The sequence below is a fragment of the Parus major genome, chromosome 21 (genome assembly GCF_001522545.3).
Source record: "Parus major isolate Abel chromosome 21, Parus_major1.1, whole genome shotgun sequence".
NCBI classification, from domain to species: domain Eukaryota; kingdom Metazoa; phylum Chordata; class Aves; order Passeriformes; family Paridae; genus Parus; species Parus major.
In genome coordinates, this window is record NC_031789.1 from 2,359,454 (window position 1) to 2,367,722 (window position 8,269).

The 8,269-nt window shown below is 41.6% G+C and overlaps 1 long non-coding RNA gene across 1 annotated transcript; it reads right to left on the reverse strand.

Annotated features, from left to right (window-relative positions):
- Positions 1-4,682: 4,682 nt before the first annotated feature.
- LOC107213603 lies at positions 4,683-7,184 on the reverse strand. The gene is made up of 2 exons (XR_001524763.2): positions 6,963-7,184; positions 4,683-4,959 (listed from the first exon to the last, which is right to left on the reverse strand). It is a non-coding gene; the product is annotated as an uncharacterized LOC107213603 (long non-coding RNA).
- Between the last annotated feature and the right edge of the window lie 1,085 nt (positions 7,185-8,269).

Below are 8,269 nucleotides of genomic sequence, written 5' to 3' on the forward strand. Positions count from 1 at the left end.
TTGAAGGTTTGGTGGTCCTGTTGAAGGTTTGGTGGTCCTGGTGAAGGTTTGGTGGTCCTGGTGAAGGTCTGGTGATCCTGATGAAGGTCTGCTGGTCATGTTGAAGGTTTGGTGATCATGTTGAAGGTCTGGTGGTCCTGTTGAAGGTCTGGTGGTCCTGTTGGAGGTCTGGTGGTCCTGTTGAAGGTTTGGTGATCCTGTTGGAGGTCTGGTGGTCCTGTTGAAGGTTTGGTGGTCCTGTTGAAGGTTTGGTGGTCCTGGTGAAGGTTTGGTGGTCCTGATGAAGGTTTGGTGGTCCTATTGAAGGTTTGGTGTTCCTGTTGAAGGTTTGGTGGTCCTGTTGAAGTTCTGGTCCTCCTCTGGATGTCCAGTGGTGCAGTTCTAGGCCCCAAAGTGCCCAGATTATATACAGTCAGGAAAGCTCAGTACCTCTGCCAGGGTGGGGAATTTCACAATAGAATGATGTAATCCTGAGAGTTATGGGATGTTTTGGGAAGTCCTTGATGGCCCAGTTTGCTACAGCTGCCCACTGTGCCCGTTGGCAGAGCTGACCCCCTTAGGCTGGGTGTGGTTATCAGGTGAAGAGCAGAAAGCCCAACACGAGCTCAGAGCCTGGGGATGGTTTGTGCTGGACAGCTGCTGCAAACAACCCACTGTGAAAAACAAAGTTCACTCTTTAAAATTTTTAAAAGTTTAACAAGGGATAAAAGGGACAAAATGCAGCACTGGGGTGCTTGGCTGTTTGCCAAAATCACACCCTTAGCTTAAAAACAAAGTTCTTTATATACTGTTAGTTACAGGGGTACATGCATATTCATAAGAGTTTTTACATATTCAATAAATCCTTTGAGTTTAGATGTTCTTTTGCTTGGTTTTAACCTTTGGCTTGTCTTTATGCTATCTTGTAGATTAAATCAATATATTTTATTTCTTCTGGTGGTTTCATCTTGTTGTTTTTACACTCCTTGATAATGAGGAGTCAGTAAATTGGGTTCTGTTTTTTGTCACTCTTATCACTCAGTCTACAATTAGGAATTACCTAATTATCTTACACCATTCTCTCAGTTACATAAAAACTTTTTAACATTACATAGTCTCTATTTTAATATTATGCTACAGCTTAAGTTACAATATTTTTATCAAATTACTATTTACTATTTATATTAATTATACAGTGCATACATAAACTCACAGATTATATTATTCTAAAGAAGCAGTTAGAAGGAAATATAAATTGCATCATATCAACATCTTTGTGATTAATAATAATATGCAGAAGCTAATACATAAACACAAAAGCCAGTACTGTATTGTCATTTATAACATCACCATGAACAGTTCATCAGGACTAATATAGATGGGTGTAGAATACATAATTTGGTTACACCCATATCAGCACTCTTTCTCCTGTAACCATGACATAAATCTTTTAAAGGTTGATATAAAATGACTTGTTTTACAATTATTGCAAAGAAACCCATTGATTGACCCAGCTTGAACTTTTTTAGACGGGAAGTTTAGATCCAGGAAGGTTTTTTGGGGCATTTCTATCTTGTATCAGGATGGAAATTATTGTTTGTCAAGTTTGACATTCTCTGGCTTCCATCTCAGGCTAGCACTGTTTCTAGCTGTGGGCTTTTGGTGTCCTGATTAAATTTGTTGCCTTTTTTAAGAATTATTTCCCCTGGGGTTTCCCAGAAAAGCAGTGGAGCAGAGAGGAGTGGGGGTGAGGAAAGGGAAAAACAAACAAGGTTCCCCTCCAATATACAGCTTTGAGAGTTACAGAGATGTTCAAGAGAGTGTGATGGGATGATTTGTCTTTCTGGTGGCCCTTCAGGGTGCATCATAATAACTGTTCATTGAAACTCATAGGTGTGAAATTCAGTGTGAAAGTATTTCCTGTTGGCGTCCCTGGATCAAATCCCTGCTCCTTCTCACCTGCCATCACAGATTTCTTGTGATCTCTGGAGAAGCCAGGTCCCCAGACCAAAGAGAGCATTATTTTAACTTGGCACTTAGCCCTTAATTCAGGGTGATGTTTATACTGGCAGTGGTGGGAAGAGGAAGAGAAATAATTCACGTGCTGGGTTTAACAGCTCTGTTTGTCATAGTGAAAGTTGGTTGGAAAAAGACTTCAGGAAGGAGAAGCAGTAAGTAAATATCTTTCTTCTCTGGGGAGGCCATTTGGATTGTGAGAGATTTCCACAGCTAAGTTCAGAAGGAACTTTTTGATCTGCCAGGCTGGGAAATTTGATGGCACAGCCATGGATTTCAGGAGGTATCCTCAACAAACAGTAGTGTATCTTTTGGATGAAGTGCCCTTTGGGGAGGGCTTGGGCCACTGATGATGAAAAGGCATCAGTCATCCTCTACAGCACTGTGTGACAGGTACTTAACTGTGCTGTGAGAAACTGCACAAGGAACGTTGAACTTCTAAATATCTTGCAGGGTTTCTGGAATGAAGCCTAAAATAAAAAGTCTTGAGGGTGTTTTGTCATGGGCTTTTGCTGGGGGATGTTGCCACGTGTGTGTGCTTTGGACATCACAAATTGTCCATCACAATCAGCCTCTTTAGAGAGCTTATTATCACAACTCCTTGAACAACCAGCTGCTCCCAGAGGGCTGCATGTAGGATAATGTAATGAGGAACTGCTTGCTAGAGCTTTTCTGCTGTACCCCCTGCCTCTTTGTACAGCCCTGGACACGTGGCCTTTGTTTGGTTAATTAAGGTGTCTGGGACTTTGAAAGCTTGGGAAGCTCGTGATGGTCATTACCAGCCCCTACAGCAGCAGCTTCACTTAAATATCTGTTATTTCATAAGAGGCAAAGGGGTCAGCTGGGAGAGTGAGCTTGGACATGCAAAGTAATTTCATGGGGAAAACAGCACAGCACAAAAAAGCCTTTTAATGAGTGACTACTCTGTAATCTCCTTTCCCAAGCATGGTGAGTATCCCATGGGCATCTATACCATGATATACACTTGTGTCTCATGGCAATGTAGGTGCAGTGTACCCTGCTGAAATGTGATATAGTGCAAGAAATATTGTTCTTGGTCACAACACACAAAGCACTGCCCATGTGTGTAAGTGCACACATAACAGAGGTTTGGAAATATTAAATAGTTCATGATTCCAGTGGGTTTTCTGCTTGTATTTGTAACTGCTTGTGTTTTCTGCAGATGCAAAAGATGCTCAAGCCAAAAAAAGTCAGTTTGTTTGCTGGATTTTTCCATCAGCACTCCTCTGTCCTAAAGGTTTTTAAATCTTTTTTATTGATTTATTTGCATGTCACACCTGTGTATGACAATGCCTTTGTCAGCATTTCAAAAATGCCTTTCAAAGTAGCAGACAAATAAATAAGCCTCTGAGGTCTAACTTTGCATGTTCAGATAAGCAGATGTCCCCAAAGCCTGCTCCTGAGTGGTGTTGCCTGGTGTTGTCATGTAGCACAGCTGTGAAAATGGATCTCTTCCAATATTTTTTTTTAAACTTGAAATTTTCCTGCATAGGTTTTATATTACAAACTCACGTCCCTGGTTACAGGCTGTGAAAAAATATGTTCACTGCTCTGGTAAATTTAAAAAGGTTTAATAAAAAAGACAATAGGAAACAAAGATAATAAAGCAAAGGGTTAAAATGGCTTGGCTCTGTGCTAAGAGCACACCTGGTGTTTTGGAAACACCCTTTATAGAACATTTCTGTTGCATCACTTGATGCATGTTCATAGATCTTCATGCATATTCAGACTTTTCTATTAACTAGTTTACAATTTCCAAGAACTGTTTGGCCACTCCTTGGATCCACCTTTTTAGAGCATGAGTGTTCCTTGGCTTGTGGTTTTAATCCTCTTCTTATCACCCTTTAATTTGGGTCTTGGCTCCTCCTTTCCACAGAGGGTGAGTGTTGATAATCAGCAGGGTCCCCATCATCTGTTTATTGAATGTTATCCCAGCTGAGCACCCAGTTCAAACATACATATATCAACTAGCAAAGCCATTTTAATGTTAGCATTAATTTTATATATAATATAAATTTATATATATATATTTAAATATAATTTTAATGTTATAGCATTCATCTGAATACTTGTGAAAAGCCAATATTATACTCTGTATCTATATCAAGGCTCATCAGCAGGGTCCCCATATATAATATATATAAAAATATATATATTATATATATTTATATATATAAATTTATATTTATATAATATAAATTTAAATATATTATATATATTTAAATATAATTTTAATGTTATAGTATTCATCTGAATACTTGTGAAAAGCCAATATTCTACTCTGTATCTATATCAAGGCTCATCAGCAGGGTCCCCATCATCTGTTCATTGAATGTTATCCTAACTGATCACCCAGTTCAAACATACATATATTGACTAGCAAAGCCATTTTAATGTTAGCATTAATTTTATATATAATATAAATTTATAAAGTATCTCTGTGAGGCACTGTGAGGAAACTGAGGCAGCCCTAGGCAGTAGCTACTTTTACAGAAAATGCCAGAGCTAGGAGCAGGATCTAGAAGTTCTTGTTTCCTTTGGTAATTTTCCTGACACTTTGTTCCTCCCCTCATCATGAGGAACTATCACCTCTCATGGAACTGGGAAAATAGAATGTTATTCCCTGAATCACTTCTTAGAAGAAAAAAACCTTTCATGTGCACATACACGTAAGAATAGGCAATATATTGTAGTGGAATAAAGGACAGTGGACATGGGCAAATCAGAGGGAAGGGAATTGTGTGCTCAGGTAGAAGGATGAGGTGGGCTGATGCATTTTGTATTTCTGGGTGATTGGAACAGCAGAGGAGGGCAAGTGCATCAACAGTGGTGTAAGGCTGAGTGTCAACCCAGGGGGAAAGGAAAAGTTCTGTCCTGGAGTTTATCCTGAGTTCAGTGTAGGCTCAAAGGCTGGCATGAAGTTTCTTCTCCATGATCCATGATCTGCAGGAAAAACACAGATAACAGCCTGCAGGAGAGTGTTTACTTAAAGGGTTGTGCATGGCTGGAGCCAGAACTGGGGAGGTGCCAGAGAGGCTCCTTAAGGAGCTCCTGTGATGATCTTGGAGATCTTTGAGAAGCTGTGTGGAAATGTCTTCTTTTGACATGTGTAAGAACAGCCTGTCTTTCTGTTGTCACAGAAGCCACTCCAGCACAAGCATGTGGCAAGCTGGGCTGGGAGGAGGAGCTGAGGGAGAGGGATGCTGTGGAGATCTATCCCATCGTGTGGGAACATACTGGTGTGGCTGTGCTGTGAAACAAGAGGCTGGCAGGCAGAGCATTACCCTCAGCTAATGTCTTTGTCCCTCTTGGGACACCACAAATACTGGGAATGAGATACCCAATGAAGACACCACTGCTGTGTGCAAATGGGAGAGGAGCAGGGTGGAGAGAGCTGCATCCCCCTGGATAATTGGGTTATCCTTGGTGAACCTGCATGCAGGGAGGCTGAGCAGCTGGAGGCTGGCAGGCAGCATTTGCTTCTGCTGAGCAAGTGTGTTTATCTATAGAGCTCACAGAGATGCTGATGGCTGAGGAAGGGTGTAAATATCAATGGATTCAAGTCCTTGGTGGATAATTATTCCCTACTTCTTCTGCCTCCTCTCCCTCTGCCCTCCTGCCCTGTATATGAGGCATGGTTCACAGGCTATGTATGGATGCAATGCTATGCTTAATGTGGAGAGACACCTTATAATCAGGTGAGGCAGAGAGTGGGAGGTGAGGCACAGGGTGGTTTTTGCTGATTCCTGCTCCTTCCCACTCTACTCAGTCCCTGAGTCTCCTATCACACTCATCTGTGGGAAGCTCATTTCTTCCATTTCCCCTTAAAATGACTTGTAGCCTATAAAGCCTGGAGCAGGACAGCTGCGTGCTCAGAATCCTAAGGTGCTGCTCCTAACAGGAGAGGGGGGCAGGATGCAGGGAGGGAGTCCATGCCACTCTAATTCCACATTACTCCAGTTTGGCTCTTGCAGCTTATGAGGCTATCAAAGCTCTCACTTAATTACCTAGCAATCAATCTTTCTTCCTGTTCCTTATGCTTCCAGACAGGGTTAGCAGTATTTTTATTCTTGAGGCTCAGGAGAATTTCCAGCTCATAAGAAATCACAGCCAGCCCATAGTAACTGGTACAGGTTGTGTGTGTGTAGGACTGCATTCCTGCTGCATGGCTGCAGGAAAAGCATGGGGCAGTAAAGCTGGGGACGTCTGCAAGGTTTTGTTTGGTTTTGCAGGATGAAGGTTCACTGAAAGGCCCAGAGAGGCAGATAGGAACCCTGCATTGACCACAAGCAGCTGAGCTGGCAGAGCCTCCAGTGGCATTTAGCTGTCCCAAGGCATCACAAGAGGGATGAGCAGAACCTACCCAGTCACTATGGCATGATCTCATTACCCACAAAGAGCTGGTGTAGGGTGGGGAGGAACACAGGGAAAAAGACAGAGAGGAGGGAAATGGCTCATTAACTGCCCACAGGAATCAAGCTGAACATCTCTTTTAGTCAGAAGAGGACCTGTCAACACCCAAAAAGGACAAGTCTATTAGGAATTAGGCTTGGCTCAGGGAGTCTGTAACCTACATATACCCCTACACCTACTAACACATATGCAATGCACATCTTGGATGCTCCCACAGTGCAAGAACAATCATCTTTCCTTCCACCACTGTCCACTTAAATTTAGAAACACACGTACCAAAACATGCTCTGTATCTGCAGACCAGTTCATCTGCTCTACAGGAACTGTTTGCAAACATGTCCAGCTCAGTTACAGCTGACAATCCCACCCTCCTGGCAGAAAGCAGGCACAGCAGTGGTACCAAACTTGCTCCCTGTGACAGGGAGTTGTGTGTCCCCCAGCACTCATTCCTCTGTGCTCACACTGTGCATTCCAGCGTCCCCTCTGTTGTGAAATCTGCTTCTATGCACATGCATTCACAAGTATGTTCTCACCTTTCCCTTCTTTCCAGTTATCCCTTTTCCTGCTTTCCATGAGTTCTGCTGGTGCACTCTGTGGCTCCCACAGGTTTCCCCCGTCAGGGTTCCTGGTGTTAAAAACAAGATTCACTTAATAAATTATAAAAAGTTTAATATAAACAAAAAGACAATTAGGAGGCAAAGGAAATAAAGCAAAAGGTTAAAACAGCTGGGTGCCCTGGAGGGTTGACAGGAACACCCCTGGTATCTCCGAACACTCTTTTTATCCCCTCCTGCTGTGAGGATTTAATTCATATTCAAACTTTTTCAACAAGTATTTAGCATGTCCCCTCCCTGGTTCCACCTATTTAGAACATGATTTGCAGAGTTTTTATTTTTGCTGACAATCATTATTTCTGCTGGTCATCATTATTTTTTCTGATGAGCATTATTTTGAGTCTGGTTTCCTTTCTTCTGCAAATGGTCAGTGTTGATAACAATCCAGGCCCCTCATCCTTCCTTTGAGGGCAGCTGGGCTTCAGATCTTCTGCTGATAACAGTTTGGGCTCTATTGTTCTGCTGATAACAGTTTGGGCTCTATTCTTCTCCTGATAACAGCTTGGGCCCCACTGTCTTTGCCCTCTGGGGTTTCCTTGCTTTGTACCTAGGAGATTCCTTTAAGCTTAAAACTTGTTAGCAAGAAAAAAGTACATACATAGCCAAAAAGTATTTAAGATATAATATTCATGTTAATGCTTGAGAAAGCCAATATCACAATATAGATTTATAACACTGGGAAGCTTTGAGCTCACATGTTATTCTGGATGAAGCATGGGAAACCAACTCCCAGTGGTGTCTCAGCTCACCCACCAGCTGATGGCTCTTCCTGCAGTGACTGTTATAGATACATTTTATATTGTTGGCTTTATGCAAATATTAAAATTAATCTTATGTGTATAAGAATGAGAAATTTTGTTGCATTAATATAGTTTTCTTTATTTCTGTTATTGATGAAATTTAGAAATAGTGGTATAATACATATATGTTAGGCTATGGCATAGTATTAAAATAAAAACTGCTTTTGTTTGTGTAACCCAAAGACTGAGAAAAAAAAAATAGCTGGAGAACTCCTGCATTTGTAAACTCTCTTATCCAGATGAAGACAGCAGTGACCAGAACTCTGGGGGGAGGAATTTATTGCATTTCTGGTATCAGGGAATGTAAATCTCGATGGTGCCAAGAGGATTGATCTATTGGGAAGGGGGCAAGAAAAAACTGAACAGAAGAACACCAAAGATCCTAAGAAGAATGTCTGAATATGTGTGAGAATTTATGGATATGGA